This window comes from Pholcus phalangioides, unplaced genomic scaffold (genome assembly GCF_987345545.1).
Source record: "Pholcus phalangioides strain wild (caught in Gottingen) unplaced genomic scaffold, Ppha-v1.0 ptg000042l_1, whole genome shotgun sequence".
Taxonomy (NCBI): Eukaryota; Metazoa; Arthropoda; class Arachnida; order Araneae; family Pholcidae; genus Pholcus; species Pholcus phalangioides.
In genome coordinates, this window is record NW_028301628.1 from 38,585,030 (window position 1) to 38,601,690 (window position 16,661).

General features: G+C 38.3%; 1 long non-coding RNA gene across 1 annotated transcript in view; it reads left to right on the forward strand.

The window, feature by feature from the left end:
• Window positions 1–16,661, forward strand: part of LOC149065005 (uncharacterized) — a 41,039-nt gene that overhangs the window by 4,575 nt on the left and 19,803 nt on the right. Inside the window, exons 2-4 of the long non-coding RNA XR_016195749.1 lie at window positions 9,875–9,957; window positions 10,629–10,715; window positions 10,828–10,911. This is a non-coding gene — a long non-coding RNA (uncharacterized LOC149065005). The remainder of the gene's footprint in view (window positions 1–9,874; window positions 9,958–10,628; window positions 10,716–10,827; window positions 10,912–16,661) is intronic.

A 16,661-nucleotide genomic window follows, 5' to 3' on the forward strand; every position in this document is an offset into this window, starting at 1 on the left:
ATCTTCCCATGTAGTCCTTTGTATCGTCTTGATTGTGAGTGTCCATGTTTCAACTCCATAAGTCAGTGCTGGGTGCACACATACTGGTTAAACACTTTTCTTTTCAGGCATGATGGCATGTGGCTCTTCAGAATTACACAGTTTTGGCCAAAAGTTCTCCACCCAATCCTGATCCTTCTGTTTATTGCATTAATGATTCCGTTGTCCACGTTAATTTCTTGTCCCAGGTATATATACATAGCTTTCTACTTCTTCTACGTGTATTATTAGTTGAAATCAATTATCACATCAATATGTGTTATTCATTAGTTCCTTTGGAGGTGGCTGGTAACTCCCGGGGATAAAAGGAATACATCGAACCGCATTTATTTTCTGAAATTTGCACCATCTTAGAAATGGTGTTCGATGACCTTTAAATTGTCATCATAACTATTCTCTTACACCAACCATGGTTTCGATGCACTGCTGCATTTAACTGGCAGAGCGATGATGGAGGGGGTTATGAGCTGTTATAGTCTCATCTACGAAACCCCGATATGCGATTGAAAGTCAAGGGCTCAATTCGAAGATTTGACTTCCCAGAATTTGACCTTCAGCTATTCTTCGGAGACAAACAAAAAATAAGAGGGAAGCAGAAATCTGTCCCTTTTTGAGTAAAGGAGGCAATAAAGCCATTTAGAGAGTGTGCGGGAAGTTTTCATAGGCCAATCGGTGTACACCAATAGCTTTCTTTCTTTCTTTCAATCCGAGCACAACTCAGGTCTATCGATACGGGCAATTTACTACCTAGGCAGTTGGGCCGGAAGTATAAGTGCGTGTACCTAACAGTCTGAGTGCGCATCTAGTGTTGTGTCTGATTTTGCAGTGCTGCCATCTATATTTCAGAAGTGTAGCGTAATGATTGAATATTTGTAGCGTTTGTAGGCCTGCTGCTCTCGGTGGCGAGACTTTTTAACGGGGATATCGGCTCGCATTCGCGTCCCGAAGTTGGGAACCACAGAAAACCAACTTCAGCCGACCACCACCGTGGAATAAAACGTTGCGCTGTGCTGTCCGCATGTTTAGATTTCAGCGAAGAAATAAAGTGACTTTTCATAAGTTGTACCCCAAAGTAAGTAGCTTTTAAAATTTGCCGTTTCGAGTAGAGTTTACGTCCCTGATCAAATAGACCCCGATTTAACGATTTCCTATATTCAACAAATAAAATTGTCGTTTTCTTCCGATTCGTTAGATCAGGGTTCGACTGTACATTATCAAGAGATGGTTGAGCAGGTCACTAGGACCATCATCCAAAAGCGATGGGACCAGTTTAAGAATTAATAGATCAATTGGATACGAGAGATTATTAAAGTGATGCCATCTATTAGAAGCGTGTGGAATCAGTGTCATTCTGTAACAGATTGTTGTTTGGTTTGTCGCTCGATATAGTAAGCTTTAATTAAGTCTCAGTCACAGAAAATATGCAGTAAATCATGTCATCGCCACGCTGTCACTGAAATGGGACTCTTTCTAGAGAGATTTTAATGGCCTTTGGTTAGATTTTAATTAGATTTCCTGATTTTTAGATTAGATTCTTGATTTAGATTTTAATTTATCTTTGGAATTATGGAGACATTTTCCTCTTTATTCACTGTTCAGAGTTTGATGCGGTGAATTTTCAATAGGACGATTCGTGACCTCACGTGGTATTAAATACAAACACTAATACCCTCTGCACCCTTAAAGTGTACAAAACTTTTAGGCCTTCCTATGCCGATCTAAATCCATTTGTGGGAAATGATTTAGCAACTGCTAAATCTTGATCTAACAACTGCTTTACCGCACACCAACTCCGGTCACATATCGTCATACGTAGGATGACCATATTTACTCGAGAAAAATATGGGATGTTGGGCTTCGAAATACGGGGAAATACGGGACATTGCCATTATCGCCAAAAATGATGCCAAAAGTAAGCAAAGTCGCCAACTGAAGCTAAAATAACAGAAAAGTCCCTAATCGTGGAAAATGAAGCGCTAAGGCATATTGCAGTGAATTAAAAAAAATTATATACGTATGACATAAATATGTGTGTGCATGAGATGGATATTCTCATTTGTATACTCGTGGTTATCGTTATGCAATTTCTGAGTTGGGAAGATAATTTTAATCGTTTGTATGAAGAATAAAATGGGGGGGGGGGAAAGTCAAGTTGACTGTATAAAATACGTGAAAAACCGGGGCATTTTTGCAAAAAAGTCAGGCCAGTAAACAGAAGTCCCAGGAAATACGGGACGCATGGCCACCAGGCAATTTCTAACCAGTGGAGGTGGGTAGGAAATGAAGGGCCATCTATCGGTGGTCTCCCCAGGTAGGTAGGTAAACAACTCATGTTCTTGCCCGGATTCGAGCACATGGACAGAACCTTCGTAGTGGAAGACGAGCATCTTACTATTACCACCACTCAGACGCGCATGCTCCCAACAACTAGTAACTGACTGATCATCAACAGCTTCATTCGCTGAACTTTAATAACGAAAAATCAAAACGTAATTAACTATTTAGGCAAATGATCGGAACCTGCTTCTTAAAATGCCCAAATATGAAGCAACCGTTATTGCCACTGATGGTAGTTACACAAAATTGTGCCTTCTTTTCGTTCCAGTTTAACTGTCCAAACAGAATTTCCATCGCACTGGAAGATATAAAACTCCATGGATATTATGGGTAATTGGATGCACTGTACGTGCATTCTCTGCGGTTATGCATTAGAGTTTGCATAGTTACCCTCAAAATGCGTCTTTTTTCCAATTTCTAAGATTATTTGCATTTCGTTACGGAGACGCTCAGTGTAACCCAATTTGCTTTATATGCTCACGTGAGTCCGAGTTGGCGTTTTCTCTTGTATTTCAGCGGCGATATTGAAATAACTCATGCTCATGCCAAGGACACTCATTAAAAAAATATTCATGAGGTGTGTAATTATCTGTGATCTAGCAGATGATGGTTGTTGATTATTATGCAGCGGAGAATTTTTTTGAAGAGCAAGAACTGCCACTACGAAAATAGGAATTCAAAGTTCATTTTAAAAGATGATTGTGTGTGTGTACGACTGATAAACTGATTTGATGTTTAACACTTCGTTATACAAATAATTTCCTAAATGAAGGTAGCTAAACAGCAATAATAGGGCCGGCCGAATTTTTCTATACTGCATGTCATGAAATCAATCATAGATTCTCGAGAGAACTCAACTTTTGTTTCTTTCACTACAGATGGCAGCACATTACAATAATTTCAGTTTACACGGATATACATAACCCATAGATGGCGCCAAAATTCATTTAATGCACCCTGGAACCAGCTTTGCCCTGAACTCACACCAACTTTAGTAGAAGCTTCCATAACCACACTGATTTACAGCACAACAACTCCGGGGTCATGTATCGCCAGGCCCGTCATTTAGGGGGGGGGGGGCGCCCCCGGATTTTGAGAATACACTAAAAATGGTATATATATATATATACACAAATATAAATTAGATATTATGAAAAGGCGAAAAAATTAGAACGAATTGAAAAATATGGATCAGTGAGGAGGGGACGGAGTGCGTGAAATTTGGAAGGCAGATTCATGTGTCTCCAGTGGTGTAGATGGTAGCATGCTTGCCCGGTATGCAAGAGGGCCTGGGTTCGAGTCCCGGCGGAGACGTGATGACTTTTCTTTCCGAGCTCACCTCAGCATAATATCCGGGGAATATCTGTTTCCTTGATATATGCTCATGTTGCTAAAGCAACACCAATCATTTCAATGGCATTCTTCGGGCTCCCAGTTCGGGCGATGGAAGATTTACTAAAAACGGGACATTTTTGTTGGATGTGTGATGTATGGTCTTCATACATATCCAAGTTTTATTGATGAAAGAGGGCAAATCTGGAGATGAAGCCAAAAACTACAGGCCAATAGCCCTTCTCCCGCATTTATCCAAACTTTTTGAAAAATCGATAGCGACAAGAGTTACAAACATAATAGAAAGATTAAATCTTGGGAGAATCGAACAATTTGGTTTCAAGTCAAATCATGGCACTTGCCATCAACTTCTAAGAGTCATTGAACATATACAGAAAGCCAAAATGAAAAAAGAATACACACTAGCAGTCACATTTGATTACAGTAAGGCCTTTGACTGTATCTGGAGAGAAGGCTTATTACATAAAATGATTACAAGGGGCTTTCCTCCAAAAATTAAATTTCTGGAGTCGTATTTCAGAGACAGGACATTTCAAGTTAAAATAGGCGAACATATTTCAAGAATTGGATTTATTACAGCAGGCATAATTACAGCTTGGTCCATAAAATTTTACCATAATGACCATTAATGACCATAAAATTTTTATGGATGATTTTCTCACTATGACAAATGGATTATTAGGTATGTACGCCGATGATGTCATACTACTTATTTCCAATCAAGATCCTACAATCATTCTTAGGGATATGCAGAATGAAATATACAAGATTCAAAATTGGAATATCTTCAATAGAGCAAAGTTAAATCCTGACAAGTGTGAACTTATTTGGCTCACCACAAAGAAAGAACCTATTAATACATCTCTAATGATAATGAACCATAATATCTTACCATCTCGGGAAATAAAATATCTGGGAATAACATTTGACAACAGACTAAATTTCAGAAATCATACAGCGAACAGAATTAAATCTGCAACCATTACATTGAATCAAATCATGAAATTTTGCTATCCGAGATCCAAACTTTTGATATACACGGAAGTTATTAGACCAGCAATTCTCTACGCAGTGCCTGCATGGGCATATGCCTCCAAGGGTAACATGTACCAAATACAAATATTTCAGAATAAGATTCTTAGAAAAATCTCTGGTGCCCTAAAATTCTTCAAGTCATCAGATCTACATAAGAAATTGGGTATCGAGTCAGATTCAAGTTCATCAAGAGGACTTCAAGAAATTTTTACGAGAAACTTGAAAACTCAAATTTGCATCATCTCAGCGAAATAGCAAGATACAATGAATATGAGAGACTGACTCATTTCAGACCAAAGAATATATTGTTGAATCAATATAGAAAAGAGTTCTGAAATCCAATAAAATAGGGAAGTAAGTATTTCAGAATATTTCTTGCATATATTATAAATAGTACTTAAAACATTAGCCACCTTGTAATTGGCCAGTAGAATCTCTTATTTGATATAAAATTTGCATTTTGTTAGAAGTTTTGTAATTAAAATTGAATTATTGCAATTGATGAAGATTGATTTCAGGTAGTACAAGAAATGTACATGTTACTGGTGTACAATATTTTTAGTTAATAGTATGAGATTAATTACTATGGAATGTTGTGTCTTTTATTTTTCATATATAGAGAGCATTTATTCTTTTCTTTAGTGGTAAGAAAGTTAATTACTATATTATCTAAGTATATTTTATTTTCACACATAGAAAACATATGCATTTTTTGATTTGATAATTTATCATAGATTTTGATAATAAGAAAATAAGGACAGATTTTGATTGAAAACATTGTCTAGAGGGAAAAAAAACAACCATGATTGTTTAGGAATGATGCTACAATAATGATTGACCGATCCTGCGTAATGGCTGAAGGGCTCGCTGGAAGGAGATTTTGAAAATCTGAGGGCTGCAATTATCTGGGTGGATTGATAAAATTGAATAAGAATAAGGTCTAATAAGGTCTAATTAAAATTTTTCACGTTAGTAGTGAAAACCCATGATGAAGGAGCTGTAGATCTAAAATTTAAATATTATTTGATCTGACGCTCTGTATCACTTGTTCACGGTCACGGTCAATATTGAAAATTGAAATTTTACGGTATAGATCTATATCTTTGTGCTACTTGGATTTGTGTCACTCTTATTGTCATTCAGATGCTTGCCTCACGCTCTCTGTCACTCTTTTGCTCACTTCCGTGCTTGTACAATCTCTTGTTTACACACGTACTTGTTACACAGTCACTCACTGAACTATAATCTGTTTGCGAATAGGAGAATAATAATAAAATGAAACTTCCGTTTATAAAAAGGGAACGGCAATGTTTGAGTGAGAAAGACGAAAGAGTGAGAAATTCCACAGATTTAATTAAGCATTTTTTGAAGCAGAAACAGGCAGAAATAAATAACTTGAAGTTCGGGAGGGGCAATTGAAATACCTAGCGCCCTTTAAAGAAGGGAAAAAATATTCATTTCTACGTTTCTTTAAATCTAGATTTGTTTCTTTCATCAGTCGCTCAGGAAGTCGCCATATTGATTAACTTACACACGGTTTGTATGTCCATGAAAGAAAGAGGGAGATATCACGTGATCCAAAAAGCCTCATTGAAGAAAACCCCGGGCAGCGCCGGGTATTATAGCTAGTAACATATAATAATATGGAATAAATATTTAAAAAAAAAATAAATATTATGAGGTACGAGTGGCAAACGATAAAGGACTATATTTTTGGCGGTGTTGCACAGTAAAAAAAAGTGAAATGTTCTTCAACCAATCATTTTGGGCATCGCACACGTGCTTTTATTTACATCAGGACCCAAGTTAGAACGAACAGAGATTAATCCAATGGTTCTCAACCGGGGGCTATATGGCCCCCTAGTGGTACTGAGATACTTTGAGGGGGGCCACGGAAGAAAATGGAGAAAGGGCCACGGCAGGTGGTTTGGTGGGCTGCAGAGAGCTGAGAAGAAAAATTAAGGTGTGAAGAAATAAAAAGCTTTTATATTAGTGACTATACACTCATAGAATGCAACAAAACCACCCATAAAACCAGGGCCGTCTTAGGGCATGGACCCCACCCGGGGCTCACCACCTACATTTTACAGCAGGTTCCCAAGGATGGGGTTTTTTCACAGGCCCCCGGCTACATTTTTCACAGACCCCTCCTCTATATTAAATTTATAGTGCGAAAAACGAAAAATAATGAAAAACATATTAGGCCCCGGGCTGCAGCTCTGTCAGTCCCAGTCTTATGAGGGGTCATGCCCGGGGGTCTCATGTCCATAAATGATCCCACCTTATGATATTTTGAATAGTACAATAAATTTTAAAAATAAGTAGGAAATATATAGGCTGTTTATTTCCAGCTAAGTATGGGACCACTTTGCCTAAGGCACCCATGATGTTCAGACGGCTTCGAATAGAACTCGGACTGAGTTATTAACCGTCAAATATTGTTGAAACAGGGACGCCGGAACATATATGCTCATGTTGCTAAAGCAACACCAATCATCATTCAAATACACCTCATTTCCCCCCTTCCAGTTCGGGCGATGGAAGACTTACCAAAAACGGGACATTTTTGTGTGGATGTGTGACGTATGGTCTTCATACATATCCAAGTGAACATTATGTTCATTTCTCGAGCAATACCAAACATTTTTGACTTCCGGGGTCCCTATGTTGAAATTAGCATAAATCGATTAAAATAACATGCAAAAGTGTTTTCTCGTCCGATATTTTTTAATTTCTTTGCGAAATGGCTTGAGGGCGTTGTTCCGTAACGAATGAACAACGGAATCATATCGGCCTCTTTTGTTTTCTTTTTCTTACTGACCATTAGATGCTTGCTCCCTCCGGGTAACCCCCGTATGTTACTCGCCAAGTTACTCATATTATTAACCGTTATCGGGCCTGAGTTTTTTTTTCAGCACTTTGTTCGCACGGCTCCTGGTTTATAGCACTTCCCCGCAACGAGGAATGCCCTGAATATTTGTCTCTTTGGGGCCGTTCAAGTATTACGTCATCATCGATGGGGGGGGGGGGGTTTCCGATTTGCTGACTTTTGATGACAAGGGGTGGGGGAGGGGGTTTGGCTAATGCTTACGTCATCAACCAGCCTTTATGAAAATATGAAATATTTTTAATGGAATCTTACTCGGTGCGTCAAAAACGAGAAAAATCTTTCGATAGTTTATGAGCACTTTAAGTAATATCCCCCCCCCCCCTATTGATAAGTGCCCTACAGAGCCACTTTAGTGATCTCTAAACGTTTCGCGGATCCAAGTGATCTGGAAATGTGTCCGGGCCGCTAAGTGCTCTAGAACTGTGCCGCGCATCACTCAAGTGATCCGTAATTATGTGCCGCGGATCACTTAAATAATCTGAGAATGTGCCGCGGGTAACTTGAGTGATGTAGAACCGCATTGGGGGCCACTTAAGTGCTTTAAAACTACGTCACATGTCACTCAAGGGATCTCTAAATGTGTCACGGATCGCGTAAGTATTCTGGAACTGTGTCCCGGCTCATTTAAATGATCTGAAAAGGTGCCACGGGCCGCTTAAATGTTCTGGATTTGTACCACTGGACACAGCCGATCTGCGAATGTGCCGGTTAGTCCATTTTTACAAAATTAGGTTTGAGGAGGGCCATATTAAACCATGTAATAACGGCCATATAACAATGGCCATATTTTGTCCGCGGGCCAAGGACCTTTATGTGATTTACCATTATACAAATACAAATACAAATACAACGCCACAACAGGCAAAATGCCCAACGAGGTGGCTGATAAAAAGATGCCCATAAAAATATGGTTGTCATTATATGGCTAAGAGGGTGGGTCGCAATGAATTTATTAAAGATATATATAAATTTTGAGTTCAAATAACATTGAAACTAACAGAAATTGATTATAACATACTTATAAAGGTATTGTCTTCCGAAATTTAAAATTAAAAAAAAAATATATTTTTTTTTATTGAAAAAGTAAATTTTTGATTGTGGGGGGGGGGGGGGCACGTGCTTCTTGCACCTCCCCTCGTGTACGTCTCCGATCCCACCAATATGCGTTATTATTAGAGGGGGCAGAGCTGATGACGAAATTTTGCTGACAGGGGAGGGGGTCAAAAATGGCTAAAAATTTGCTTACGGAATACTTGAACGGCCCCTTTGCGGTTCCGATGCTAATTAAGACTGCCATGTTTTTGATAATGAAAGTTTCGAATCATCAAAGAGACCATACTATGCGCAGGACCTCCGTCACGGTTTATTAAAACACTGAATCCAGGCTACAACTAATAAAATACAATTTTTTTCATAAATATTAACTTTAAAGTATTTTAAATTTTGAGAATCACGCAAAAAAAATTTTAATTCTTTAAAATTTTTTTATCATACTTGAATCTACACTGAAGAAATTTATGTTTTTTTAAAAAAACAATATATATGTAATATTTCGTGAAATATTTATGAAATATCGTATTTTTTTGCAAAATACATAGACTTCAAGAGATGGCGCTGCTTCATATAATTAATCATTGCCCTGATTAATTAGTTGAGCAATTCTGGGAGCTTTTTTCATTGTTCGGTCAGATATTTCACAATGCACTTGCAAGCAGTGGCGTCGGAGCCGGGTGGGTGCTCAAGCACCCATAGTAATTTGTGGCATGGATTCCAGCACCCCCAGAATTGATTCAGAAATTAAAATTTCCGATATAAAACTAAAGACGAGCACCCACAGTTTAGAAACACTTCCGACGCCCCTGCTTGCAAGCAGTGTTTTTCCCCCCTTTTAGGTAAACGTTGTGTTTTTGTGTGTGCGGGGTGCCACTCCATGGTGCCAAGAAATTTTCCCGAGATCGTCTTGGTGTTTTAAAAGCCACATACCTAAATTAATAGGGGGTTACAGACACGAGAGTCCATCTTGGAACGGTTTGCGCTCTAGTTATTGACATAAGAGGGAGGGCGGAGGTGAAAGTGATCATAAACCCACAGTTCACTATGCACTCTCGTTCCAGGAGTCTGTATCCTCTTATTACACGACACTGAAATTGAAATAAAATAAGAAAATTGTCAAAAAATAATTCTTGATGTTCCTTTTTTTCGCATTGCTTTGGATTTCAGGCTGAACTTCAAATTTTCGAAATGAATCGTTGCTTGCTAAAAAATGCCGAGGTAATGACTGCGACGATAGTGCCTACTAATAAGTATGCTGTTTTTTTTTTACCCTACTTCATTTCTTATTGGTAAATAATTGGATTAAATTGAATCAATGGCAAACGTTAGGCCGTTTTCAACAATTTCTGAGCGTATCCTGTGGTTGCATGTTAAAGCTACTCTGATGCGCGCGTCTTCTAATTATAAACACATTCTCGTATTAAAATTAACATTTCTTTTTTAAAGTTGCTCAGTTCATAGAACGATGGAAAAGACTGAGATTTTGTCGACTCAATCTTATTCAAAACTGAATTTTAAAATTTAATTTAAATAAATGTAAAAATTTTTCTATAATTCAAGTATTTATAAATCAATTTGAAATCTCTTTTTTGTCATTTTATGTACTAAACATTTTGAATTAATTTCTATTCAATTTAATTGATGTCATGTGACTTTTATCACGCGCACAAGTTGTTTTGTAAGTATTTCAGGTATGTAAAATTTTGTACTGGCATAAGATAGCATGCACAATCATGTGGCAAAAATTTGAAATAAATCAATGGATAAATAATATTTTTAATAAAATATTTCTACGTAAGAAAGTTTTCTTTACTATGTTAAGAGATAGGAGACCCCCTTAAGTTACTCTCTGTGTCTCTTTATTATCGCATTATTGGGCTGCGTATTTATGGCTAACCGTATTTATTTTTTGTTCTTGTAGGAATCAGAATGGTAACACGAATATCAGCGTAGGAACAAAAGTAAGACTTTTACACTGGACGACAACGCATTGTATGAAACCGATTAGGTGCGTATCTGTCTCACCAAAATTCCGTATTACCGAAGCTTTAGTGGAAATATATGTATTTTTTTTCATCCACTACAAGCTAATAACGAAATTCCTCGTCTTCTCAAAGCAGTTCTGCGATAACGGAGACATTTGGCAGAAAGACTCGGATCATTCCCGCAGGAACAGAAACCGAGAAGACTTCCTTGCTATAATGGTGCGTATTCACTTCTTAGACACATCTGGAGGTGTTCATTATTTCTCGTGAGATGATCTATTGGGACGGAGCGAAATTGATAGAAACGGTTTTTTCCACAACTGCCACTAAACTATACACTTTTTAGTTCCCGTAACATAATGAAGAAGAACCAATGATAAAGGCAGATGGCAATAAAGCAACCCCGATTCCTATTTGCTTTTTTTAACGCAATATTACGTCACCCCCCCCCCAATACATTGAAGAAATGCATAATATTCTCTTAAAAGGGGCCGTTCAAGTATTACGTCATCATCGATGGGGGGGGGGGAGGGAGAGGGGTTTCCGATTTGCTGACTTTTGATGACGGGGGGGGAGGGGGGGTTTGGATGATGCTTACGTCATCAACCACCCTTTATGAAAATATGAGTTGGATTCAGAGGGGCAGATCTGATGACGAAATTTTGCTGACAAAGGGGGGGGGGAAATCCAAAAATGGCTAAAAATTTGCTTACGTAATACTTGAACGGCCCCAAAGCCACGCTCACCGAAAGTGGAATTAAGAATGAGAGACACGTGTTCGTAAATTGAAGTGAATTAGAAATCTCGCAAACACGAAGAATACTTGATAAAACTTATACGCAATCTGCATGTCTACAGATTGAAATTTCCACGTTTCATTTGATCATTTTGGTCGCACCACGGTGATTTTCTGCACAAGAGGACTAATTAGACCCCGGGACCTACAATTTATTGCCGATTCCGAACGGCAGAATTTATACTCACGGAGAGGTTGGTGCGCTAACCCCCTCGAAGTGGGGCTCCCTGCGGTAGCGATCTTTTTCCTGTGGTCATGTCGCCGTTTCTGTTGTACCCCTGTGTCAGGATATTCTCTGACAAAGACGATCCGGGTATCGAACTCGTGACACCTCTAAGCAAGTAAAGTGTACTAGGACTGAGTAAAAGAATTAAGAAAAAAAAAAGACATGCGCGGGTTTTATTACACAAGAAAAATATCTTTGTGGTTAATATTTACTAATGGACGTTCCTCAGTCTCCGTTTACTGTGGATTATCATTTTTTGCTGCAGTGCACGAGCATGACATTGGGAAACAAGTCCCGAAAATTTCTCCCATCTAAAGAAGTCTTTCCACAGAAATCGAGCAGGCCTACAACATTAAAAAGATCCCGCATGATATAAAAAAAACTGCGGACTTGTCTGTTTTGGAATGCGGAATGCAGATGGCAGAACTTTTTGGAAATACGTAACAGGTATTCCTCGGATATAAACGTTACGTTAGGTACAGAACACATACAGGGCGCATTCCAATATTTTAAATGCCTCAACGGAGGGGGGGGGGGTGCAGAATCACCAAAGGCGTGTATAGTAAACGGGTAGGCAAATGCCCAACTCCACTCCGCCCTCCTGCGTATTGGGCGAATCAAAGTTTATCGGCGATTGGTCCTCCCACAGCTGAGTTTAGAGATTAGCATGCTCGCGAGAAAGAAAAAATTGAACCCAATCTTTTAACAAATCATATTTTTATACTTCATGATTCTTGTTGGTATATTTAAGTTTTTCATTTCACATTGAAATTTCTGGAAAGTGCTAATGGTTGTGATTTATCATTCTAACTAATGGTGAACGTCATTGGTTCATCGATTATGAACTGCATCATTTTTCATTTCAATTCGTGAAAAAATATATTGATGAAGATGGTTTATTCTTCATTATCGTCATTGTTAATGCACATACCATATTTCAACATATCATTTAGCCTGACTAGCGGGTGTGCGTTGCGCTATACAAATCAACGTGCACAGCAATGATAAGCTTGTCTAAATCTGTGCTGCAGTCATGACGAAACGTCTTGACTAGTCGTGTCTAATCTGTGTGCGCCCAGCTTTTGTTCCACCAACCTGAGAAGGTTTAGATCAATTGTGTCAACTACCGCTGCAGCTATGGAGAGATCGGTACCAAGCTACAATACGCAACCTCATGCCAGGAGCCGGCATCAGTAGTATGGGCAGCGCTTTGACGTAATTTTTCGGCACGCTCACTAGTGTTGGACATTCCATCTGACCTCCAGGTCTTATCACTCCCCCCCCCCCACTCTTCGTGGGGGAATTTTCTTAGTGATGATAATGTTGCTTTTCTTTTACTTCTGTTGATGGTGCTTTCCATTAGTGTACAAATTATGCAGCTTCACTCTGGGGCTCAGATTAGAACCTTTTATAAACAAATATTCACAAGTTATTTATGAAATGATCCAAAAAACGCTCAATTCCCACCGTCTCAGTGCGATGACGTTATTTTTTCCCTCTTTCCCATTTTTTGTAGGAGATTAACTACCAAAAATAGAGACAAATACACACAAAAAACACACGTACACAAGTTTTCAATGTCAATGTTTTTATTGTTTCAGATAACAATATACATATTAGTAGCCGTAGGGTAGCGTCGAAAAATTAGGCAGAAGAACCCTCTTGTCGTAAACTAGACCGTACTTTTTATCCTCCGCTCTGGTTATGACCCGTCTTCTTTTCACCTCTCTTGTTATTGTGTACTCGTCTCGAATGATGACCTTTGTGGTGAAATCCATGGACTGGACTAGAGCTTTCATTGAGTCATAGTTTAACTCTAGCGAGTTTTTGAAGTTTAGGGTGAAACCCCGAATTTTACAGAACGTCTTTCCATCCGACCTCCTATAGGCGTAATTTTTGGCTCCACCTGATCTAATAAAATTAATGAGGCTTCATTTAAATTTTAAAAAAATACATTGTTGAATGAAAAAACAATATTTTTGGTAATAAAAAATAATTATAAACGGCTATTGTATTGTAATACCTGATACAAATTCGGTAATCGTTCGACCATCAAGTTCGTCCGTAAATTGGCCCAAGAAATCGCCCAATGGTGGATCGTTGGTCCCGTTGCTAGTATAGATGATTCTGAAATTTAAAAAAAAAAAAAAAAACATAAAAAAACGATACCTAAAAATTAAAAAAAATATGTGTGTATCATCATATTTTTATATAGAAACTTACGAATCTGTGTCAAAGTATAGAAGGTTATCGCCTAGTTTTTCCATCTCGGAATACAGCTTCAAACGGGCCCACGTTGTCGTGAAGGCAGCCAGGAAAACGTTGGTCCGGTCAGTCTGGGGTATAAAATCCGATTTGTACCGCCATTCTATTGCAGCTATGTTGTTACTGGGGAGATACAAATCCTTGACCTGAAAAAAATAAATAATTTGGTCACAGATATCATTTTAAATATTAGTTTGACAAAATCAAGTATTAAATGAAATAACATTTTATGAATAATAGAGCAGTATGTAATAGTAGCATGCATAATAATTACCTCAATAGAAGGATCGTTCATCATCTTGTAGAAATCGAAGGATTTTGTCACGTATGATAGCTGAGTCTTGTTCTCCCGCATGCCCCAGCGACCCCAGAAACTGGAAAAAAAAAATAATAATAATTATATGATCTTAAAAAATGCATAGTTTTCAAAAAATTTTCAATCGTTAAAAATGATAATTACCTATTTTGACATAGTTTCGCCACCTGACGTCGACCTGGATTGATTTGAATGTTTCCAGGCTCCAACTGTATGCCTTCAACCTGTTCATACTGCTTCCTGTACGAGTCTTTCTCCTCTTTTGTTACGCAGTTTGACGGCCATCCTGAGGACTCTTGTTTGAGCTTGAGGAAGGCGTTGATGTACGGAGCAAAAAGACCCTCCTGAGATTCGTCGAAATGATAGATCTAGAAAAAACAATCCTAATCAGAAAACAAAAATAATCGTAGAAAGCATTAAAAAATAATTATGGGTTAGAAAAAATACCTCGTATATCTTTTTCACCACATAGCCCTTTTCGATAGCCTTCTTGAGCTCCTCAGTCACCCAGGTGCATGTAATACATCTTTCGTCGTCGCTGTGTTGGCATTGTCTCGAGCGTGTTTCAACACATGAACCGCACAGGGGAAAAGTCAATTTTCCGCCGGATCTATAAAGAAAATGAAATATATGATGATAAAAAACAATAATAACAAAAAAATTGTTAGATTGGGAATACGTGAAGATCACGTTATAAAAAAAATTATAATAATACCTGAATGGGAGAACGGACAGATGTTGTCCGTTCCCCCATTCAGGGGCATTCAGGCAAAACCCTTGGTGGTTGAACTTTGCATTTAATGATGTCAAAATATGATCCCAGCTCTCCAAAGTTCTCGGTAATTATCCGGGGATGTCCGACAGGATATCTGCAATGAAATAAAAAACTCGTAAAAAAGAGAAAAAGTAATGGCAGCCATATTTATTAAGTTATAAATTTTAAAGCACTCACATGCATTATTTATTGACCCACGGGTACAAAGACGTGAAGTCAATATATTTTGCAGTGTCTCGATAGAAGAGTTTGGTGGCATTGGTTCGTCCACCATAGAACGCATCCCTGGGTGCCAGCCTGTCGACAAAGTGAAAATCCACCAAGAAATTTTTCAGATCCCCCGTTTGTTTTCTTCAGAGCATTGAAATCATGCTCCCACATGACTTCAAGATTGAAGCCGCCTTGACGGAACTTTTGTTCTTGCTCTAGTGTCTTCTTGTGGAGTTCCCACATATACGTATGAGTACAGGGGTTCACCATATCTTTCTCGAAGCACTGTGGACACCCGTGCCAATAACATCCTGAAAAGAACAAAGCATATCATATATAAATAAAATGAAACATGTAGTAAAGCAAACAAAGTAATAAAATTAATTAATATTACTTACCATGAAACAAAAACACGGTGTTTGTTTCCTCATAAAACCCTTCTACGCTGAGACCAAGCACTCTTTTTTCTCCCGTCTCGTTTCTGGAATGTTGAATGTTGTTTTTCAGTCCTATGTAGGACAACCATTCAATGCTAAGACGACTGCTATTGGTATTGTTGACGTAACCATTAATGGGCACCATACCAATAGTGCCTTCATCGATGTATTTTGACCTGTAGGTCGCCATACAGGCCGAGGCAATGGTGAGGTACTGGAATGGGTCGACGCCGGTTAATTCCAAGAACTCCTTACGAAACTGCAAGCAGCATCGACGAAGAATATCAACGTCTGACCTAAAAATTAAGAACATACATTATAGTGAAGAAATAATAAAACAATGAATGTTAAAATAATAAATAAAATAAAATAAAATAAATCAATGTAATTATGGAGGAGAAAACAACTTACTTGCAGTATTCATACATTTTGTGTTTAAACACGAATTTTCCGCTCTTTCTTTGCTCATACCAGCTGTCGAATTTCGCTTTCGCTTCGACGGCGAAAGCTTCCGGATTGAAGAAATTCTTGGAAGGAAGGGGTCCATTGTAGTCCTGGTTTTCCGGTCGGTTGAAAAGGTGGGGAAAGTACCCTTTCTTTAGTTCTTCCAAACCGAAAGTTTTCGGCAGTTTGGACAAAGCCATAGGGAGAAAATTGAGGCTGTCGATAACTCGGATGTTGAGAGTGTCCACCCTCAATGCCATTATTTTGGATCCACACGGGACAACAGAAGGTTTGACTCCTTGCTCTAGGAGATATCTGTAAAGAAAAAATAACACATGTGTTATAAAATTTATCACAAAATGTATGTATTATAGAAATAAAACAGTAACATGCTATTTATGTAAACATTTTCAAAATATTGAAAAAAAAACTTACTTGAGCAGGAATTGACCATCGAACCCCTTCATGTTGTGTGCGATGGCGGTAAAACCTTTATGTTC